Source organism: Ciconia boyciana, chromosome 4, assembly GCF_034638445.1.
Source record: "Ciconia boyciana chromosome 4, ASM3463844v1, whole genome shotgun sequence".
Classification (NCBI taxonomy): Eukaryota; Metazoa; Chordata; class Aves; order Ciconiiformes; family Ciconiidae; genus Ciconia; species Ciconia boyciana.
The window spans coordinates 33,901,344-33,924,858 of record NC_132937.1 but is presented as its reverse complement, the minus strand read 5'-3'; the positions used below and the strand labels follow the sequence as shown (position 1 = coordinate 33,924,858).

The 23,515-nt window shown below is 43.2% G+C and overlaps 2 long non-coding RNA genes and 1 pseudogene across 2 annotated transcripts; 1 reads left to right on the top strand and 2 right to left on the bottom strand.

The window, feature by feature from the left end:
• Positions 1-893: 893 nt before the first annotated feature.
• Positions 894-1,899, bottom strand: LOC140651434 (endogenous retroviral envelope protein HEMO-like; annotated as a pseudogene).
• Positions 1,900-7,427: 5,528 nt separating this feature from the next.
• Positions 7,428-10,957, bottom strand: LOC140650649 (uncharacterized). Its single transcript, XR_012042109.1, has 3 exons — positions 10,873-10,957; positions 9,733-10,575; positions 7,428-7,596 (listed from the first exon to the last, which is right to left on the bottom strand). It is a non-coding gene; the product is annotated as an uncharacterized lncRNA (long non-coding RNA).
• LOC140650650 (uncharacterized) lies at positions 10,176-22,083 on the top strand. Its single transcript, XR_012042110.1, has 3 exons — positions 10,176-10,596; positions 21,036-21,241; positions 21,991-22,083. It is a non-coding gene; the product is annotated as an uncharacterized lncRNA (long non-coding RNA).
• The last annotated feature ends 1,432 nt before the right edge of the window (positions 22,084-23,515 follow it).

The window sequence follows — 23,515 nt, the reverse complement described above, 5'->3', positions numbered from 1 at the left end:
GTGCTCTGCCAGGTTAGCACAGCACATCAGTTCATATACAGAAAAATCATACATATTCATCAGATTTCCTGAAAAGGGCAGTCTTATGGTGATGAGTTCCCAGAATTCATTTACATAGTCCAAGCATGCGCAGTAAAATTAGGGTTAGGGTCTTTTCACCCTCCCGGTGGTCTTCCATAGTCTTCCTCACATTGTCCACTAGTTGAACTTTGGGCTTCCTTTGTCCATATATAGTCATTGAATTAGCTCATCAGTCCTTCGGCCTCATCAGTCATTAGTCATTAGATTAGTCATTAGTCATCATTAGCCATTAGATTAGTCATTAGTCAGTCATTAGATTAGCTCATCAGTCCTTCGGCCTTGGAATGTTACAAGGGGGTCAATTTAAACTAGTTATTTGGTGCTTATCTTTGACACAAACCTCTTGAGTTCCTGTTATCAGTGATTTAATTAGGAAGCCTAAGGAGCTTGCTCAAGGCCTGTTTAGTCCTATCAGGTAAGAAGTCACAGGAAATGTCCTATCATCAACTCTGCTCAGCAGGTAACCAAAACTATCTTTGCAGGGGAAGAAAACAAAAGAGAACAGGGATGCAAGTGAAACTAAAAAAAAAAAAAGCAAGTCTATGTATCACAGTAAGGTCTTAGTCAGGGATTATCAGAGATTTAACTCTTTCATTCCCCCCTTTTCTTTTGAGGGCTTGTAGCTTACTTGCTACAGTCCTCAATATACAGTCTTATTACGTCTGAAATGAAGCTTATTACACAAAAACTACAATAAAATCAATAAAATCACTATTAAAATAGTAAGGCTCTTTAACTACGACTAGTAAAATATTTCAAAACTTTTTAGGCCTAAAAGGGTGTTATCCTTAATTATTTTACGTTTGCAAAATTCATAATATTTCATCCTTTTCAAGGGTCTGAGTAAAATACCTTCCCGTTTCTACTTGATGCCTAATCTTGTTTCTTTTCCAATCACTGTACGTCTCTGCTGAATTCGGTGACACCAAAGAAAACACTTAAGAAATACACAAACAAATATTCCTAAAATCACCAAAGTAATTAATCCAATGAATAATTGTTTCAACCATCCAAAGTTGGGAAGCCAAGAAGTCAATTTATCCCATAAATCTCAAAGCCCCAATGAAGTATCATCCGAAGATACTTCCTGGAATATTCGTGCTTTCTCCCAGAGTGCATTTAGATCTGCTTCTATCTGCTTATCTTTATTGATATATGCACAGCAACTGGTATTAATGATCATACATACACCTCCTTCTTTGGCAGTCAATAAATCTAATGCCATTCGATTTTGCAACACAACCTTACTAAGGGAAGATACTTCCGTCTGTAAAATTTTTATAGTATTTATGGTTAGATTTTCCATCTGCTCTAGAACTGCAGAAATATTTACTATGGCCTTTTCTAGCTTGCTTACTCCTAGCCACGGTAAGAACCATCTAACAAAGCTATGAAATTTTGTTCCCCTAATTACAAGTGGGTTGTCTTCTCGCTTAGCCCGTTTCCAGGATGTTCTCAAAATACCTCTAGGTATTTGGGACTGATTATATATTAGATGCTGACTAACTAAATGACCTATGGTACACATTCCCTTCCATCCTGCAGGGAGTTGCTTTCTGCTGATACCATCACCACACAGCCACCAATACCTGTCGGGTAGTTTGCAGGGTCCATCGGTGGCTGTGAGATTAGCTCCATAAAATGATCCTTTGCTTACCCATCCAACCGATGTATTTCTACTGGCATCCCACTTGGTAGGGCTATAGGTTTCTAACTGGGTTCTATTACAGAAATTAATATATGTCACATTCAATCCCGTCAAATTCCAAGTTCCTACTTCTACCGCAGTCTTGTTGATCCAATAATCATTCCACCCATTCCTACAGGAACAGTTATGATATTTGTTATCGGGGGGACGGCACGGACAATTATTGGATCTTGCCTTCCATAGGCAACTATTATTGCTAACTAGAATCTGGGTGTTATTTTTTTAGTATCTGCAGGCCGAATCTTGGTCCGATCCCATAGCTTGAATTATCATAACTACAATATCCTCCATCTTGTCTTTTCCAAAACTCGGGCCAAGTATTATTGTCGCAATTCTAATGAGTCGACCCTATGTCGTACAAAGGGAGTCTCATGTTACCTCTCGGTAGGGCAGTACAAATCCAACAATCCTTAGCCCCTGCGACATTCGCTATCATCTGAATCGCATTATAATACAAGTTCTTGTTCCAAGCATCTACTGATAAGCTTAAAGTCAATAAAGTTATCATCGTAAGCGTAATTTCAAATCTCCAACACTTTCAATGGTCCATCACAGTTGAGAAGCTTTCTTTACTTGGGAGCAATGGATCCAAGCTGTCTGCTCTTTAATCTTGATTGCAGTGACAGTGGTTAGCAACACCTGATAAGGTCCATTCCACTTCTCCTCCTATGGGTCACCTGAAAAATTCTTAACATAAACCCAATCCCCAGGGCTAAATGGGTGGATCAGGTGACCTAACCCTTTTGCTCTGGTTCCCAGAACACTCTTATTAATCTTTTCCAATTGTTTTCCTAAGGATATAACATAATTTTGTAAATAATTATTTCCCAGCTGATTCAAATCTTCCCCTTGATATTTGGCCTGATATGGCCTCCCATATAATATCTCAAAAGGGCTCAGATTTTCTTTGGCCCTAGGTTTTACATGTATCCGAAGTAGTGCAATAGGCAGTGCGTGATACCAATATAGGTTTGCTTCTTGACATATTTTAGCTATCTGTTGTTTTATCATGTTGTTCACTTTTTTCTACTTGCCTGCTGGCTTGTGGTCTGTAGGGTGTGTGTAATTGCCAATTGATTCCTAATAGCTTGCTGACCTGTTGCACTACTTATGCACAAAAATGTGTACCCCTATCTGATGAAATGACCGCAGGTACCCCGAATCAAGGTATTATTTCATTTAATAATACCTTAGTTCCTTCTCTTGCTTTGTTTGTCCTATAAGGGAATGCCTCTGGCCACCCAGAAAAGGTGTCTGTAAGTACCAATAAGTATCTGTACCCCCCTTTTCTTGGAAGTTCAGAGAAATCAATTTGCCAGTGGTCCCCTGGTACATTTCCTCTCCCAATACTTCCTAATTGTGCCCGGTTACCTGTATTGGGATCATTTTTCAAACATATTTCACATTGCTGAGTCACCTGTCGAACTACAGTATACAAATTTCTCCCTATTAATTTTTTATTTAAAAACTTATACAGGGAATCTGCCCCCCAATGTGTCTTATTGTGTTCTTCTTTAACGACTCCCCATACCTGTTTGGCAGGAATTACAATCCTGCCATCACTCAAGTGGGCCCATCCTTTGGAGGGAACCTGCCCTCCCATTTCTTCTATTAATTCTTTATCAGCCCTAGAATATTCAACATTTTCTTGGTCACCTAGACTCCTACTTCTATTATCCGGAATTAAGGTTAAAATCTTTTGCATTCTCTCCGCTGCCTGTTTAGCCTCATAATCAGCCAACCTGTTACCTTTTTCCTGGTCAGTGTTACCCTTCAGGTGTCCTAAAGATCCATTAAAGGGCCACTTTTCACCATCTTCTAATTTGTACAGGGGCCACCACTGATTACAATATTTGATGAGTGTTTTCTTATTCACGCTCCCACCTGGTTGTCCCCCTATCTCTTTCCAATGTGCTAAGATACATCCTAGGGGGCTTTTCTTTACAAGACCACCACTTTGCTGTCCCCCCATTCTACCTTATTGATTCTGTACTTCCGTTATTCTCCCACAGATTATTTTAATAATCTCAACCTGTCGCGCTTTATCCTTCCACTCTGACCACATTCCACAATTCTCACATTGAATATCTCATCCAAATACAACCCATAAATTTTGGTCACAAATAAAACAATTTATGAGGAAAAGCGGTTCACATTCATTTTCAGGATGAGACACACAGGTCTCCAGGTTTTCCACACTCACTTTGCAGTCACACCATGTCTCAGTCACTCACCAGTCACACCAGAGTTAACTCAGCTCATTCACACTTAGTTGCCGATTTCACAGTGCCCGACGAATATATCCAAATTTAATACCAATAAACCAATATCCGAGTTCGGTGCCAGTAAACCCGTACCGCCAACAGTACAAAACTCATGCCGGTTTCATAAGTGTACCAATACCAAAAGGCACGTTATTGCAGAAGTCCAAGGCTTAACCCGTGCCTGTACCAACGTACTAAATACCAAATGTATACCCTCAGGCACTAGTAGCCTGGTATACGGCGCTCAGCGTAGGACGTCTCCTACGACTTACGAGAACCTTCCAAAGGACCGGTCCCAAATTCCAAAACAGAAAAGATTTAAAGAATACCTTTTTTCCTTTAGATGGTCCTTGTCTGCTCCCGCAGTGATCCGACTGAGGCGAGGAGTCCCTCCAGGAAATCCCGCGGGTACCCTAGGGAGTCCTGTTCTCAGCGGGTCCTGCAGCCGAGCAGAGCGGGTCCCATCTGGGGTGCCAAACTGTTGCCGTGAAAAGCCGAAATCAGGACTCAATAGTCGGGATGACTATTAAGCAGGTATTCTTTATTGCAGCGCTGGGCAGCACTGGGGAGCGCTCCGCCACAAGTGCTCCGCCAGGTTAACACAGCACATCAGTTCATATACAGAAAAATCATACATATTCATCAGATTTCCTGAAAAGGGCAGTTTTATGGTGATGAGTTCCCGGAATTCATTTACATAGTCCAAGCATGCGCAGTAAAATTAGGGTTAGGGTCTTTTCACCCTCCCGGTGGTCTTCCATAGTCTTCCTCATGTTGTCCACTAGTTGAACTTTGGGCTTCCTTTGTCCATATATAGTCATTGAGTTAGCTCATCAGTCCTTCGGCCTTGGAATGTCATAAGGGGGTCGATTTAAGCTAGTTCTTTGGTGCTTATCTTTGGCACAAACCTCCTGAGTTCCTGTTATCAGTGATTTAATTAGGAAGCCTAAGGAGCTTGCTCAAGGCCTGCTTAGTCTTATCAGGTAAGAAGTCACAGGAAATGTCCTATCATCAACTCTGCTCAGCAGGTAACTAAAACTGTCTTTGCAGGGGAAGAGAACAAAAGAGAACAAGAATGCAAGTGAAACTAAAAATAAAATGCAAGTCTATGTATCACAGTAAGGTCCTAGTCAGTGGTTGTCAGGGATTTAACCCTTTCACTAGTCAAGGACTTTTCAGCTTCCCATGCTCTGCCAGGCGCACAAGAAATTGGGAGGGGATACAGCCAAGATAGTTGATCCAAACTGACCAAAGGTCTATTCCATACCATATGACGTCATGCTCAGCATATAAACTGGGGGGAGTTGTCCAGGGGGTAACGATTGCTGCTCGGGGACTGGCTGGGCATTGGTTGGCAGGTGGTGAGCGGTTGTATCACTTGTTTTTTCCTGGGTTTTGTTCCTCTCTTGGTCTCTCGTTGTTTTCCTTCTCATTACAAATTATTATTATTTTTTTTGTGTGTTCCAATTATTAAACTGTTCTTATCTCAACCCATGAGTTTTCTTACTTTTGCTCTTTTGATTCTCTCCCCCATCCCGCCAGAGGGGGAGGGTGAGCAAGCAGCTGTGTGGTACTTAATTGCCGACTGGGGCTAAACCACAACAACAGTAAATGTAATTACTTTTAAATTTAGTCACTTGCCTCTTATTAAAAACTGAAACAATAATGTACAAAGAAACTAAAAAGCCTCAAATACTTACCTACTTGGGAGAAGCTCATACAGTACTATAAAACTTTCATACTTAATCATGTATGGCAATGGAAACCAAATGAGCAGTTTGCAAATTATATATGTAGAACTGTATCCCATATTTCCCAAGTCATTAGCATTTCAGATAGATGAATTAAAAAATAATTTCCTGTTGCCTGTTGAAACTATTTTGTTTGGTTTTTATACTATTTATCAAAGATAAAAGTTGAAAAGAGTCTTCTACAGCAGAAAAGGTATTTTTATTCATGATGTTACTTTTTAAACATTTTTAAATTTTCAAAACAAAATTAAAGAATTTACCAAACAAAAAGCTACCTAGATAAACTAAATTAATAAGTTTGAAATGTTAAAATGAAACCTTAATTTATTTTCTATTCTTATTTTGAATTTTTCCCTAAAGGAAATATTCGGCAGCACTGATTGATACAAGATAGGGAAGCACTGAAACATTAAACCTTTATTTTTTCATAAAAAAAAAAAATATTGTGGGAGAAAGCTTAATTCAGTTGCCATGGGCTTGTGTACTGGACACATGCTAATTAAAATATTCATTGAAATGTTCAAAATTAATCATAGATTAAATTTTAAAAAATGGGTTAAGCTATAGTACAGTGCCACTAACTTTGCTTTCATGTACTTGTTAAACATGGGTTTTGATCTTTTATCTTTTCTATCCCAAGAGAACAGTGGAATAATCTCTTTCCAAAATGAATATGCTCCTATATTTAAATTAATATGATGTTCTTTTCTTAATTCGTAACTATTTGACAACTATGCTGAGAAAGTCATACTGGCTGTTTACGCTCCAATATATAGTGTTTTAGTTCATTAAGGTAGAGACTAAAATAAAAGTCTCTGCCTTCAGTTAAAGGGGAAAAAAATAAACGCACTTTCTAAAGTGTAGTATAATTAAATGCCATCATGTTATTTCACTTCTTTAAAAACAAAAAAATATTCCCTTAAAAAAAACCTCCAGATCACAAAAAAAGAAACTTGATACTTCTGAATTAAGTTTGCTCATTTCCATGCAATAACTGGCAAATATAATGGAAGTCAGGATTAAGGCAATGTCACCATTTGCACCAAGTTCTTGTCTTACTACTATAACATTTTTCTTACTGGTTTATAATCAGGAATACCATATGTATGGTATGTAACTAGTCATACTGTGCTTTCAGTCAAGTATGTAATCCACACACATATTTCTCATAAGGATTTACATATTGGTAAAGATGGTACAGGGCAGATTATTTGTATAGCAGAAGTCTAAGTATGGAGCTAAGATTTTAAGAAACTGAATACCCAGCTTAGAGTATGTGATTCTGCTTAAGAAGTAAAGCAGAGTTTTATGGAATTCAAATCTATTTACATTGCATATTGTTTGCAATGTGCATAATCAGGGTGGCAATAAAAGTTACTTTTCTTAGCTGGCAATTTCCTTGGTTGAGTGATGCTATGGAAAAATATCACAGCTATTTTGGCCTAACTTAACAAATGCATGCAAGAATTTCTCTATTAAATATGAATAAAATGTCTTCTGTGGGTAACTCATGATGTTCCAGTTCCATCCATTTGCTCAGGATGGAGTGTCACATTAGTTAATCCAGTTGAAAGAACAATCCGTATCAGGTGTCTGGACTGGAATGCCAACTCCCAAGATTTATTACCTCTTCACAGGGAAGTAAGAAATACTACTCAGCTGGAAGATAAACTTGCTGAAACTAAGCCCTCTTTGAATCATCCTCTGGAATATTCCTCAGGCACTAAAGTGCAGTGGGCTTTTCTGTGTCAAATTTCAAACTAGTGATATTTGTCCCCAGATGTCATAAGCTCTGAGAAATGCACAAGAGAAGAGATTTAAATTACTTATTTTCTGCAAACCAGTCCTACAATACCTAGAAAAATAAATGGAGTATCTTATAAAAAGTGTGTATATCAATTATTTCTGTGACTTTAATTCAATGAGGATCCAGTTTTCAGTGTAAAATTCCACCCATTACTACCTACGGAATTAGTAGGACACCATAATAAAACTGAATGCAGTCAGAATACAAGCAGCTAGAGGTGCTATGATATCATGAACTTTGTCCAAGTTGTATGAACAACTTGTTGTATTTGTGTTATACAGATTGTTATCTGTATAACAATCAATGTTATACAGTTGTATTGTGTTACACAAGTTGTATTTGTGTTATACAGATTATAAATGACTTCTAACATTGTGTAAATCATTCTCTGTGCAATGCTTTGCTTCCACAGTGAGCCACAGATAGGCAAGCAAACAAAAAAACCTAAAACAAACAAAAACCCCCACTATTAATTTCATCCGTGAGACTAAGACAACTGAACTGTATATATATGCATCCTTGAAACATGCAGAAATATATTTGCTCTCACAGTAAACACTCAAAGTTCAACATCCATTCTTTTGGTGGAGAGAATTAACAAAATGGCTATCTTAATGCTAATGGCTATCGATACAATGTTATATATGACAACAAATAAACAGGAAGTGGGTCAGAAGAAGAAAAACATTATTATACCATGCTTATCGTCTCTCTCTTGCAAATATTGGTCAAAAATGTTTTTAAAGTATAGGAATAATGTAATATGAAATGTATTTTTTTCTCTTGCATACATTCTGCATAATTGCTTGGAAAGAATGGAAGTTTCTTTTTTTTCCCCATTTAAAATGAAAAAGCAAACAGGTTGTAAGAATGAAAGGAGAATAATGGTTGAAAATGTTTCTGTAGTAATCCTAAAGCAACAGTTTATATTAGTCATTTATTATGCTTGTTTTTCAAAATCAGTTACTGAAAGTTATATACTTTGCCATGCTTAGGTTTTTTGTTTACTGGTTAACTGTCAGCTAACAAATTTGTACCTTTTTTCCCCTAAGGAGCTATTGATGCCAGATGCAAAGTGTTTCCTGTGAAAGAGTATCCCTTTACCACTGGCATTCACTTCAGTAGTACATTATTGCAAACATCTGGAGCACAAAAAACCACTGTCTAGATTGTTTCCTAAAGCATCTAAATCAGAATAGTCCAATGCAAGAGAAATGCCTGAGTAACCCAAACATGGAAAAGGGCTATGGAAAGGTAAAATAGAGTACACCAGTAAGAATACAAAGGTAAAAAATGCAATTCTTTAATTTGCAGGCCTACAGCAGATTTATACAGTCTCTATCTTAAAGCCCACTCCAGTTACTGCAACTGAAAACCAAATTGTTCTGTCATACACAATAAAGCAAAGGTGAACATTCATACATTCAAGGCCTTCATTTTAGATTGGTGAATTATCTATTGACAGACAATGAATCTCTGCTACTTCCTCCCCTGCTCCCCAGATTCAAATTATATTAAAAGCCAGAAACATAAATGGGATGGATCCATTACTGATGAACATAAGACTGGATTCTGTGAGTGCCAAGTAGTCCTTTGAGGTACTGACTGTTCTCCAAGCTACAGCATGAGAACACACTGGTTCTGTCCATGCCTCACAGAACTGGGCCCATAATGCTATAGACCCAATTACTAAGAGATGTCAATAGGAATTTTCCATACTACTACATTCAGAAAATTATAAATGAAAAGATGTGCTCCTTCTCTTATTCAGTGTGTTCACTAATTATTACATAATTTAATATTATCTGTTATTAATGTGGACATTAATGCTTTTCTGCTATAATTTTTTATTTTAAACAATATTTTCTATAAAACAATCTCCTTGCAAATTCCTACAATCAATTTACCTGGAATCAGTCAAATAATTTCTAGCAGTCTCTCAGGACCTATATAACCTATTGTTAAAATTTCAGTTGCACAGTGATGCATACCAGTACGTACATTTTTATCTAATGCTTCTTTTAAAGCGATGCCAGTCATTTTCCAGGAAATAACGTTTTCAGTGGATATCCGAATGTCTCATTCACCAGTCATTCAAACAAAGTGGCTATACTTACTTACCTCAGCTCTGAACGTGTTCCCGAGAATTTGCAATTCTCTGCAGCTGTGATGGGAAAACACAGAATTTCCCTTCTCCAGAATAGTTACTCCACAGTGCAGTTGTGGGAGCATCACCTCCATTACTGACTTTTTGCACCAGAAACAGGCAGCACTATTCTGTTCTTCATCTGGAGTTTTGCTATGAGCCAGCAATTAGGAGTGTTACATTTTGGGGGGCTGTTTTGGTGTGTAAATATTTTTCTCTGTCAGAACTGGTATAACTTGTCCCCGTGTCTGGAGAGCACCGAGGGGGTCTCCCCGACGATACAGAGCCGTGCACTCGCCCCAGCGGGCTGTCGGGCAGGGACGACGACGATGATGCGGGGGGGGGGGAGGGCGCTTCTTCTGGAGGAGTCATCCTGCCTCCTTCTCCTTCCCTCTCTTCCCCTGGGAGTACGGGCGAGGGCGATGCCGTGAGCGCTTCCTCCTCCGGTCCCTCTTCCAGGTCTAGTGTCCGTGCGGGTGGAGCGAGGCGCAGCAGACTGCAGCCGGGCCCCTCGCGCCGCTCCCGGGAGCCGATGGCAGCTGCACAGTGCGGCCACCTGGCAGAGCGCGGTGCAACGCGGCGGCCCCGGCGACTTTAGGAGTCGGAGGGACGGGGCCGAGCGGCCGGCAGCTGCCGCGCTCTCTTTACGTGCGTGCCCTCCTGGCTGTGCCAGGCTGCTCTGAAGGATGTCTGCCCAGTCCAAGAGGACCGCATCCTCCTGCTCGTCGCCGTCCGAAAGGCCGCCGGCAGCCTCCAAAGCCAAGGTGAAGGAGCAGATCAAGAACATCGTGGAGGATTTGGAATTAGTCTTGGGGGACCTGAAAGAGGAAGTTAAGGAGGTGAGAAACGCCGGGGGAGGCGGGCTGCGCGGGGCAGACCCCCACCATCTGCTCCATGGAGGACGAGCACCCCCTACGGGCGTGGGCTCCGCTCCCACCGGAGCTCGGTCACCCACCACAGGCTCGTTTCATCACTTCTTCCCCGCGGGCCTAGCAATTAGTCTGTGCTGGGCGCTGGGCGGTGCAGCCACCCCCCACGGGACCGTGGAGCTGCGCCCCTAGGGGCCGGGCAGGGTGCGCCCGGCTGCTAGGCGTCTCCTCCCGGGGGCTCCCCACCTTGGCGCACCGCTTCGGAATTTTTTGCCGGCTGCCAAAACACGGGAGGGTGTTTCGGAGAGCTGCGAGACCTACAACCCTGCCGGCTTCTGGGCTGCGCCGTGCCGGCTTCCTGGATGTGGGAGAGGCGGTAGGCGCGACTTCCTTTCCGGCGCCAGCAAATTAACTTTTCAGTTGCACGGGGTAACCCCATATTCACCCCCAGGCTGCAGCCCGGTTCGGACCTCCTGTCTGACGGGGGCTGTGGGGTGCTGGACACCCCCCCCCTCCGCACCCGCCGCCCGGGGCGAAGGGTCCTTGCACGGCTCGGGGGCACCGGCGCGGCGAAGTCTGCCCCTGCCTCTTACCGCGGGGATGTTCATAAGCAGCGAAAGGCTGTAGCTGAAGAAAAACGACTTGGCTGTCCTTTTGGAGATTTTCCTATTATCTTGATTTTGCTACACAGCTAGCGGGCAGATGTTAGGATTGTGCACTGAAGTTCAAGTCCAAAATCTCCGTTCACTGCTTTGTAATCCTGTATTTGACGTTTATAACAGACTGTCTTCTGTTGCTGCAGAAGCACATTTTTCAGGACCAGGAGAGATTGTGCTGTAATCTGTCCCATGAATGTAAATCATTCTCCACACATAATCAGTCCTAGCTTTCCATTAGTGAGCAAACAAGACCTCAGTAGGTGGAGATCATGTGTCATCATTTACCGTGGCATGTTTTATCTAAGTAAACTTGTCTATTCTGGTTGACTGCATCTGTGAAAGAGAACCAGATTACCTCTACTTGATGGGGAAATGACTTGTGTGGGACTCCTTTTCCCAAGTAGAAGTGAAATGTAAAATGAAGCTGTAGTGATATGGTGCTGTAATAACTACTGTGTACATGTGAAAGGATGAAAGGATTACCAAGAGCATCTATTTTGAGAAAATAGACATATTTTTATAATAAGGTTAGTTAAATCTTGTTCATAATTGCTCATGAGTAATAGTTTTATCTAAATATGCATTATAAAGATCATAAATGTGATACTATGTCAAATAAATGTTGCATATACAATTATCTGTGTTTGCAATATTATTGTTATGTGCTGAATACACTTTGTACTGCATTTAGTTTCAAAAGTCAGTACAAGTTTGCTGTGTGACTACCTCCAATTGTTCACCATTTATGGTATAGTCTAAATCTATAAAAGACTTCTTGACATATCTGCAACATATACCTTTTTATGTGTGTGGTTTTAAGGTTTTCTTCCAATGAAGGAGATATTCTTGGCGTTTTCATGTGCTTCCTACTGCAGATTGCCTTGTAGTACAGACATAGGAAGCATAGTACAATATTTTTGTGAATATAAACTATTTAATCTAGGTTAAAACCCCCAAATAGGGAAAAAAATAAACAGAGACAATAAAAATTGTTACTGTTTTAATAGTATAGAGTATGAGGAAGTTTATCATAAAGTCTTTTTCCCTTATCAGTCCTTTATCTTTGTTTTCGTTCTGCTTCTGATTTTTGTATGGCATTTATATAGGATGCAAATTATATCTATGACATGATAAATTAACATACACAGAGTGCTGTGGCATTGTGGCTAGACTACTTGCAGAACTTGTCTCCTGTGACATAGACATGTGCTTTACATAATTTTCTCTGTTCACATATGTATGTCCTCTAGTAGAAGTGGTTGCAGATAATACACAAGGCATCCTTTTTTTCAGGAAGCATGTCCTGTTTCTATCCCTATAGAAAAACAGCTCTCTGAAGAAATTATTTTATTTAAGGACATCAAAAGAGAACAAATTGTCTTAGTGGTTTTTTTACCATCTCAGAGGAATAATGAAACTGGAAAGAACTGTAGAAACTCAGGCTAAGTAGAAGCATTTATAAGATGAGATGGTAGTTCCATGTGGTTTCCTGTATCACTGCAGTGTGTACATTATCAGGAAAGAAATCTTAAAAGTAGGTAGACTACTTTCCTAAATGAGAAGGCAAAGGTGTTCCATTAAATTCGGCAAGATTTTAACAATTTTCTTTTTATGGAGGTTCTGTGATGTTATTCTGCAAACAATACATTCTGCATGAACATTGAAACAGCATTATCATCTTGATTTGCAGACTGCTCTTGGGCCTCTGCTACGCCTCCTTGCCTTCTGTAACAAGGTTCGTAATTTTCACTGAAGATGTGAAGGAACTGATAACTATAAAAAGTAGGAATAAGAGTTACTGGTGAATTTTGTTGCTTCTTGGTAAAACTTCAGGAAGTTACAGAAGTTAGAACTGGTGACATAGAATGAAAGACTGGCAATAAATGACAGGAAGAGAGAAAGTAAGAAAGGGGAGGAATGTCGACAGTGGAGGAAGGTAGATGGTGGAACAGAAGGCTTTGCTTGACTGTTTTCTCTGGTTAAAAAAGGAAGATGAAATTGGAGTCAAAGACCTTCCAGCCATAAACTCAACTTTTTAGGTTGGAAGGCCCACTATAATGTTTTTCTGAAATTTTATGACTTTTCTGTGTGGTGGTCTATGTTTTATTTAAGAACAGAGAACTAAAAAGAACATGCTACATAACTGAATCCAGGACCCTTCTATTGCAGGCAAATCACATAATGTTTCTTTGTGAGTTTATCTAGCTCCATTTAAAATATATCTAGATTTTCGGGGTTTTTCTTTTCTTCCTACTGTTCCCATTAGAAGACTATTTAAAAAAAAATTGGATGTAACAGCTGGGAATCCTTTATGGTTTTTTGCCTTTTTTTTCATACTCAATTTATTTTTTCCTAGTGTGTCATTCAGCTCAAGTAGTTCTTGAATATTTCTTCCTCTACCTGCAGTCTATACTTTGGTACATTATTAAAGAACAGTCTTACTCACTTTAGTAATTTGATAGAATATCCCTTCTTTTGAGGAAACAGAGAGCCTTTCCACCCCGTTCTGATTGAGTTTCAGAAATTTATACAATATGGTAGGCGAGATCTGACCAGAGCTTTGTACAATGTTTCTTCTCTACTGGGACTAGCTCTTCTGGTACATCCTGAAACTGCATTTCCATTTTTGTATCAGACTGGCAGCTGATAGCCATGCTGTGATCACCTCGTACACAGAGGGCCTTGTCTGCGCAGTTATATGAATTGGTGAACTTCAAAGAGCCAACTAAATGTATAGAATGAAGCACAGGCCTCAGGGAAACCCTAGGCCTCAGATGGTTGTAGCCTGGGAGAGTGCTTGAGGACAGTACTTGCCATGTTCTTGTACTTTAGCATAGTGTATGAAAAGCCACCTCCAAAGTAGATCCAACTTAGGGAGGAGCTTTCTCTGAAATTATGCCCTTTATCCCTGCTATTCTTAAATTGTGTTTTGCCTGCATAAACTTCCTCTTAGTCACCTAGGTCTGGCTGGGATGGAGTTAAATTTCTTCATAGTAGCCCGTATGGTGCTGTGCTTTGCATTGATGGCTAAAACAGTGTTGATAACAAACCAATGTTTTAGCTGCTGCTGCTGAACAGTGCTTGCACAGCATCAAGGCTTTCTCTCTCACCTGCCTCCCCCAGAGTGAGTAGGCTGGGGGTGGGCAAGAGGTTGGGAGGGGATGTAGCCAAGACAGCTGACCCAAAATGACCAAAAGGGATATTCCATACCATATGATGTGCTCAGCAATAAAAGCTCAGGGAAAGGAGGAGGAAGGGGGGATGTTCGTGGTAATAATGTTTGTCTTCCCAAGCAACCACTGTGTGTACTGAGACCCTGCTTTCCAGGAAGTGGTTAGACATCTGCCTGCTGATGGGAAGTAGTGAATGAATTCTTCTTTTTGTTTTGCTTGTGCATGCAGCTTTTACTTTCCTTATTAAATGTCATTATCTCCATCCATGAGTCTTTTCTCCCGATCCCATAGGAGAGGTGAGTAAGGGATGTTTGGGAGTAATGGGTGTTTGGCCGCTGGCCGGGGTCAACCTACCACAGTCCTTTTTGGTGCCCAACTTGGGGCCTGAGATAATGACACTTTTGATCTGAGCATGATACAGCTGCTGTTGTTAATTGGCAGGCTTCTGTGTGGGTCATGGAGCTTGCTTGCTTTACTGTATAATAGAGTTATGGGTTTGTTAGTGGCTGCTAGCAGCTCTTGCTGTTTGCTGCGTTGCTTACCTCTCTACTTTGCTGTGCCTAGGAATATTTTGATAAAAGCAATGACTATGTGCTAGGCTAGCATATGGCCCTGGAGTAGTATAGGGACAAGTGATATACAAGAAGTGACAGGTGCTCCACCTCCAGCTTCTGGCAGAAGTCCCACCCCTCTCCCAGCAGCTGCACATGCCATTTGCCCTGGAAGCCACTCCTCTCTTTTGGTCACATGGTCTGTTGTCATTGGGTGGCAGGACCAGTCACCCCTACCACTTTACCTGGAAGTACATCAGACCCGGAAGGCCTTTCCCTTACATACAAAGGTGGGAGCCATTTTGTTTCAGTCACCATTTTGGCAGGGAGCTACCATTTTGTTAAATGTCATAACCCAAGTGTTTTCATGCTACTCTGTGATTAGCTGACAGCCATTTCTTTACAACATCCTACCCACGTGTTCTCAAGTAGCCCTGTGATTGGCTACCCACTTCCTTTGGACCAGGAAGTGCTCAGATATACAAATATATACATTTATATACAATATATGCATACATATAGAAATATATATAAAAAGAAGTGTACAAATATGCATAAATGTATTTTTATTTATACATAGATACACTATTTTATATATATATATACATGTAGAAGTAAATGTATGGGTATATATTTTTATATATACATTATATAAAATGGATAAAACATTTAATAAGAGCTAATGGAACGAATAATTAAAGTTTAAATGTGAATGGTAAGTAATTAAACAAAAGTAAAAGGCAGGTTCAGGGTCCCCCACTTTACAAGGCTGCAGAAAAAGCCCTGATATGTCTGGGGTGGGGGGGAACTTTGGATGGTAGAGGGGGGAATAAAAAGGGTGGGGGGAACAGACCCCTCCTAGGAGGCTCACTAAGGGCCCCCTGGTGCAAACCCTGTCATGTGCAAAGAAGAGACTAATCCTGTGAGCTGCACTGAGAGGCCCTTGCGTCTGGGCCCAGCCCAACAAGATGACCATGCAGTATTACTGGGGCAGACTTTGAGCTTTGCACGGTGCTGCAAGACACAGGCAACGCTGTCTGCGAAAATGGAAAACCAGGAAAAAATGCCAACTTGAGAAGAATATGTACGATGATAAGTAAAATATGTGAAGGGAATCCCAAAAAAGACCATGCGAATCAGAACCGGCCAATGGGCTCATGAATTACAAAATGGATTTCAAGGTGTCTATGGTGGTTTGACCTTGGCCAGCTACCAGACCCCAATCCAGCCAAAGTCTCAAAGTCTTACTCCCCCTCCTCAACATGACAGGGGGACAAAATAAGATGAAAAAGCTCATGGGTCAAGATAAAGAAAGGGAGATCACTTACCAGTTAGTCACAGGCAAAACAGACTTGACTTGAGGAAGATTAATTTAATTCATTGCCAATTAAAATAAATTTATATGGTGAGAAACAAAGACAAAAAACTAAAACACCTTCTCCCCTCCACCCCCTGCCTTTTTTCCCCGAGCGGGACAAGGAGTGGGACAAGGAGCGGGACCGGGAGCGGGACGGGGAGCGGGACAAGGAGTGGGACAAGGAGCAGGACCGGGAGCGGGACGGGGAGCGGGACAAGGAGCGGGACAGGGAGTGGGACCAGGAGTGGGACGGGGAGCGGGACTGGGAGCGGGACGGGGAGCGGGACAAGGAGCGGGACAAGGAGCGGGACATGGGGAATGGGGCTTGCGGTCAGTTCATAACAGTTCGTTTCTGTTGCTCCTTCCTCCTCATGCTTTTCGCCTGCTCCAGAAGTGGTCCTCCATTGGCCACCATTCCTCTCAGGAGAACTTGCTTTTCCATGGGCTCCTCTCCATGGGCCACAGTTCCTGGAAGGACAGCGTGCTCCAGCATGGGCTCTCTCCACGGGTTGCCATTTCCTTCAGGGCATATCCACCTGCTCCGTCTTGGGGTCCTCCATGGGTTGCAGTGTGGATATCTGCTCTGGCATGGTCCTCCACGGGCTGCAGTGGGACAACCTTCTCCACCATGGTCTCTTCCATAGCTGCAGGGGAATCTCTGCTCTGGTGCCTGGAGCACTTCCTCCCCCTTCTTCTTTGACCTTGGTGTTTGCAGGCTTGTATCTCATACTTTTTTTCCCTCATTCCTCACGCACTGCTGTGCAGCATTTTGCCTCTTCCTAAATATGTTATCTCAGACATGCCACCAGCTTCACTGACTGGCTCACCTTTGGCCAGCGGTGGGTCCATTTTGGAGCCAGATGGAACTCGCTCTGACACAGGGGCAGCTGCTGGTTCCGTTGCCAAACTGGCTATGTCCGGCACAGGGGCAGCCCCATGCCTCTTCTCAAAAAGGCTACCCCTGCATCCCCCCTGCTACCAAAACCTTGTGTTTTGGGTCTGTCTGGGATGGAGTTAACTTTCCCCATAGCAGCCCTCATAGTGCTGTGCTTTATATTTGTAGCTAGAATGGTGTTGATAACACACCAGTGTTTTGGCTATTGATGAGCAGTGCCCACACAGCATCAAGGCTGTCTCTCCAACCCCCCCATCCCCCCAAAGGCCAGTAGGCTGGGGGTGGGCGAGAGGTTGGGAGGGTACATAGCTGGGACACCTTACCCAAACTGACCAAAGGGATATTCCATACCATATGACATCATGCTCAGCAATAAAAGCTAAGAGAAAGGGGGCAGGGGGGCATTCGTTATTAAGGCATTTGTCTTCCGAAGCAACTGCTATGCGTACTGAGGCCCTACTTCCCAGGAAGTGGCTGGACATCACCTGCTGATGGGAAGTAGAGAATAAATCTGTTTTTTTGCTTTGCTTCCACATGCTGTTTTTTCGTTAAAATGCCTTTATCTTGACCCATGAGCTTTTTCATCTTATTTTCTCCCCCTGTCCTGCTGAGGAGGGAGAGTGAGAGAGTGGCTTGGTGGGCACCTGGCAGCCAGCCAAGGTCAACCCACCACAGTCCTTTTTGGCGCCCAACATGGGACCTGAGACAACAACAGTTTTGAACTGAGTGTGCTGTAGCTATAGTAGTTATCAATTGGCAGGCTTCTGTGCAGGTCACAGAGTTTTCTAGCTGCACTGCTTATCTCTTTATTTTGCTGAGCTTGGGAACATTTTAATTCAAACAATGGCTATGCGCTTGGCCTTGGCATTGATGTCCTTACTGTGCTGGGGGAGCTATCTTGTGGAGAGGATGAGAGAATACACCTCCCTCTTCCTATCCAGGATTGATGTGGGTGGGTTTGTTGCACAGGCTCCCGAGGTCCTTGTTCACCTTTACATGAGCTGTTTAATACTACTAACTCTGTGGGCTTATTGTTGGGTTTGTGGAATCTGGTGTCATCCTGGCGTAAGAGAAGACAACTTTTGGGCGAGGCTATACTGAAGCATGCCCTGAGGTGGCTGGTCCCTGGGTGGCAGGGTGTGTGGAAGGATTTGGGCAGGTGCCGAGGGTGGTTATCACCTCCCATAGCCTGGGATTTTATACCTGAACAGGCAAGTAATCCTGGTAAATTGACGTGCCACCTGATAGAAGGGTGCCTTGCCGACCCCAATGAAAACCAACAGCCTCTAGCACTGTACTGGGGCTTGGCCTGTGCCTATTGAGCCACTATTCAGTACTATCAGAGGAGCATGGTTAAGACAGGGACCCAAACCACCTCTGAGGATGCCATGTTTGAGACAGGGACCCAAACCACATCTGAGGACACTGTGGTTGAGATAGGGACCCAAATGCCAACTACAGTAATTGCCCCAGTAATGAAAAAGAAACAGTGGGCAAGGAGGTCGATGAGTCCATATCATTGATTAGTAAGGGAGGAGGAGGTAGAAGGGTCTGATCAGGAAGCTGGTCCTTCATCAAAGAAATGGGAGGAAGAAGTGAGAGAAATTAGACAAGAGGAAGAAACTACCCAGTCCCTGACCTCGAGACAACTTTGAGACATGTGGAAAGATTACAGCTGCCAGCCAGGGGAGCGGATTGCTGCCTGGCTGCTCCTATGCTGGGATAGCGGGGCCAACAGTCAGGAATTAGAAGGTAAGGAAGACCAACAGCTGGGATCCCTTGCTAGGGACCAGGGAATTGACAGAGGAATTGGAAAAGAGGCAGCAATCCACAGTCTCTGGAGGCAGCTCCTGTCAAGCATGAAGGCAAGATATCCCTTCAAGGAAGATCTTGTGAATTACCAAGGAAAGTGAACTACTGCGGAGGAAGGCATCCAGTTCCTGAGAGAATTAGTGGTGCTGGAAGACATCTACAGTGACCTGGACAACCAGGTCTCCAAAGATCTGGATGAAATCCTGTGTATACGAGCCATGTAGAGGAAGGTGGTCCAAAACGTTCCAGCGTCATATTCCAACAGCTTGGCAACAATGTATTGCCCTGATTCGAATACACCAACTGTGGAGAGAGCATCTTCCTGACTCCGACATTTTGAAGAAAATCTCTCTCTGTCCTCGTCCCCACCAACCAGCGCCTCGGCTGTCAGGGGCGCCCCATGGAGCCAGTACCCTCTTCCCCCAGCCAGAGGGAAAGGGAGTCCCAGGTGCATGCCGCATGGCAGACTCTGGTTCTTCCTGCATGACCAGGGGGAGGACATGAGGAAGTGGGATGGTGAGCCCACCTTTAAGCTGGAAGCCTGTGTACACAAACTGAGGGGGAAGACAGCTGCTAAGAAAGGGCCACCCAAGAAAGCTGTCAGTTCAGTTGCTGTTGAGATGGAAGAAGGCAGTCAGTGATCCCCCAAACGTAGAAGGACTGAGATTGCCTCCCTTGATTCTGGTGAAGGTGCAAGGGTCAGACAGTGAATACTCGGGAACAGTATTCCGGAAACAGAACCGGGAACAGAGGGTCCCTGCCTTTGGCCAGGAGGACAAAAGGGATGACTGGGTTTACTGGACTGTGTGGATTCAATGGCCTGGCATATCAGATCCACGGAAGTGTAAGGCTTTGGTAGACACTGGTGCACAGTATACCCTAATGCCATCAAGGTATAAGGGAACGGAACCCATCTGGATTTCTAGAGTGACAGGGGGATCCCAATAGTTGTCTGCATTGGAAGCTGAGGTGAGCTTAACAGGGGACAAGTTGCAAAAGCACCCTATTGTGACCAGCCCGGAGGCCCTGTGTATCCTTGGCATAGACTACCTCAGGAGAGGGTACTTCAAGGACCCAAAGGGGTACTGATGGGCTTTTGGTGTAGCTGCTGTGGATATAGAGAAGATTAAACAGGTGTCTACCTTGCCCAAAGGTAAGAGCTTGAGGAGGAAGGAGTGGCAGAGACGAAGCATTATGGGCTAACTGCAACCCCCATTCCCCTGCGCTGCTTGGGGAGAGGAGGTAGAAGAGTCAGGAGTGAAGCTGAGCCTGGGAAGAAGGGGGGGTGGGGGGAAGGTGTTTTTAGTTTTGTTTTTATTTCTCATTTTCCTGCTCTGGTGTTCATTGGCAATAAATTCAATTAAGTTCCCCAAGACGAGTTTGTTTTGCCTGTGATGGTAATTAGTAAGCAATCTCCCTGTCCTTATCTCGACCCATGAGCTTTTTCATATTTTCTCCCCCTGTCCTGTTGAGGAGGAGTAGTGATAGAGTGGCTTGCTGGGCACCTGGCAGCCAGCCAAGGTCAACCCACCACAGTAGGGGAAGAGCTTTCTAGGTCTTATGTACTTCCAGGTAAAGTGGTAGGGGTGGCTAGTCCTTCCAGCCAATCACAACAGACCATGTGACTAGAAGTGAGGAGTGTCTTCCAGGGCAAATGGCATGTGCAGCTTCTGGGAGGTGGGTGGGCCAAAAGCTGGGGGTGGGACACCTGTCACTTCTTATCTTGTATATCAGTTGTTCTTATACTACTTCCTGGTACTGATGTCTTTTCTGTGTTGGGTGGGTTTCCTTGTGGAATGAGTGAGGGATTACACCTCACTCTTCTCTGGGATTGATGTGTCTGTCTTTGTTGCAAGGGCTCCTGAGGTTCTTGCACATCTTCATGTAATCTGTTTCATCCTATTATCTAACATCATTGCCTTTTTTTCGGGCGTGCGTAACCTGGTTTCATCCTGGCGTAAGACAAGACAACTTGTTGGTGAGGCGACTTTCCTGTTGGCTCCAGTGTTTTCAGAGAATCACAGAATGGTTGAGGTTGGAAGGGACCTCTGGAGGTCATCTGGTCCAACCCCCCTGCTCAAGAATGGCCACCTAGAGCCAGGTGCCCAGGACCATGTCCAGATGGCTTTTGAATATCTCCAAGGAGGGAGACTCCACAACCTCTCTAGGTAACCTGTTCCAGTGCTTGGTCACCCTCACAGTAAAAAAGTGTTTCCTTATGTTCAGATGAAAACTCCTGTGTTTCAGTTTGTGCCCACTGGACACCACTGAAAAGAGCCTGGCTCCATCTTCTTTACACCCTCCCTTCAAGTATTTATATACATTGATGAGATGTCCCCCTGTGACTTCTCTAAGCTGAACAGTCCCAGCTCTCTCCGCCTTTCCTCATAGGAGAGATGCTTCAGTCCCTTCATCATCTTTGTGGCCCTTCACTGAACTCTCTCCAGTATCTCCATGTCTCTCTTGTACTGGAGAGCCCAGAACTGGACACAGCACTCCCTCACCAGTGCTGAGTAGAGGGGAAGGATCATCTCCCTCAACCTGCTGGCAATACTTTGTCTAATACAGCCCAGGATACCCTTAGCCTTCTTTGCCGCAATGGCACATTGCTGACTCATGTTCAACTTGGTGTCCACCAGGACCCCCAGGTCCTTTTCTGAAAATCTGCTTTTCAGACAGTTGTTCCCCTGCACGTACTGGTGCATGGGGTTGTTCCTCCCCAGGTGCAGGACTTTGTACTTCCCATTGTTGAACTTAATGAGATTATTTTTAAGAGTATTTTTCTTCCTTTTTGTCCCCATGGGCCAGTGTCTTAGTTGTCAGGGGTGCCCCACGGAGCCAGTTTCCCCCTGCCGGAGGGAAAGGAAGCCCCAGGTGCAGGCTGCATGGCACTCTCTTGTTCTTTGTGCATGACCAGGGGAGGACATGAGGAAGTGGGATGGCGAGCCTACCTTGAAGCTAGAAGCCCACATACGTGAACTTTGGGGGAAGACAGCTGCTAAGAAGGGACCATACAAGAAGGCCATTGCTCCATTTGCTGTTGAGACAGTAGAAGGCAACCAGGAATAACCCAGATGTAGAAGAAGGGCTGAGAATTCCTCTCCTGATTTTGGTGAAAGGATTCCAGGTATGACACTGCAGGGGTCAGATAGTGAATACTCTGACCAGGACTAGGGGGTCCCTGCCTCCAGCCAAGCAGAGGAAAGGGACAACTGGGTTTACTGGACTGTGTTGACTGGACAGGGTGGCACATCAGATCTGCAGGAATATAACGCTTTGGTGGACACAGATGCACAGTGTACCCTAATGCCATGTACTGGATCTAGCTGGGATGGAGTCAATTTTCTTCATAGCAGCTTGTATGGTGCTGTGTTTCGGATTTGTGACTAAAACAGTGTTGACAACACTGCAGTGTTTTAGTTATTGCTGAACAGTATTTGCACAGCTTTTTCCATTTCTGCCCCACTTCTGAAACCACTGACAGAGAAAGGCCTGCCAGCCTGGAAACTAAACCTATGAACCAGAAGCATCCTTGAAAAGTGCAGCTGACCTCTTTGAAGTACGGCCGGGGTACCTAGAAACCGGAGGCATCCTGAGATACCACCAATAAGCACAAAAACAAGGGACTGTAACAGCAACTCATCTTCTGAAAAGGTGGAAAACAGTCTGGGAAAATAAAATGGGTCTGAAAGAACAGAAAACATCATAATCTATTGGCTGTTCCAGGTGAAAAATAAAACTTAACAGCATCTATTGGCTGCTCGAAGTGGTGGTGTCCTATGCCCTCTTATGTCTCTATGATATAAAAATGACTTAATTTTTATTCAAAGATGGAGCCTCTCTATCTGAGAACTTCCCATGCTGCACGTACTTTTCCTTTCCTAAACAGGCTGAATTCTCCACAAACTTTCTACGAGATCTTGGACCCTCATTGGGGATGCTTGGCTGACTCCAGACTCTGTGACATGGATCATCTTTGAAGTGAGACTCTGTCTGTTATCTTATTGGTCCCCCTTTTTGACCCTTTCTCCCCCCTTTGGAGTTGGTTTGGTTTGTCCTCCCACCTTTGGGATGATTTTGCCCCTTCTGAAATCTGTCTAATTCACTTGATACCGTATTATATATCCATATAAGTAATCTATCATAATATATCTACCATTATATTGTTGATAAGTTGCTTCAGTAACTATAAGTTTGTAGTAACCTGTATTAGTATATACCTACTTGGTTGTTGCTATATGATTGGTTGTTGCTATTATTGACTGCTGCCATACTATTGATTGATACTATATTATTGATTGCTGATAGTAATTTGTAATAGCTTGATATATATATATATTCACTTTATTAATCATAGGTATACTTGCTAGTGGTGATTTTGTGGTAATCTGTAATAAAGTAGAGAAATTTAGAGGATAAAAGCCTCCATGTCCTTGTGTATT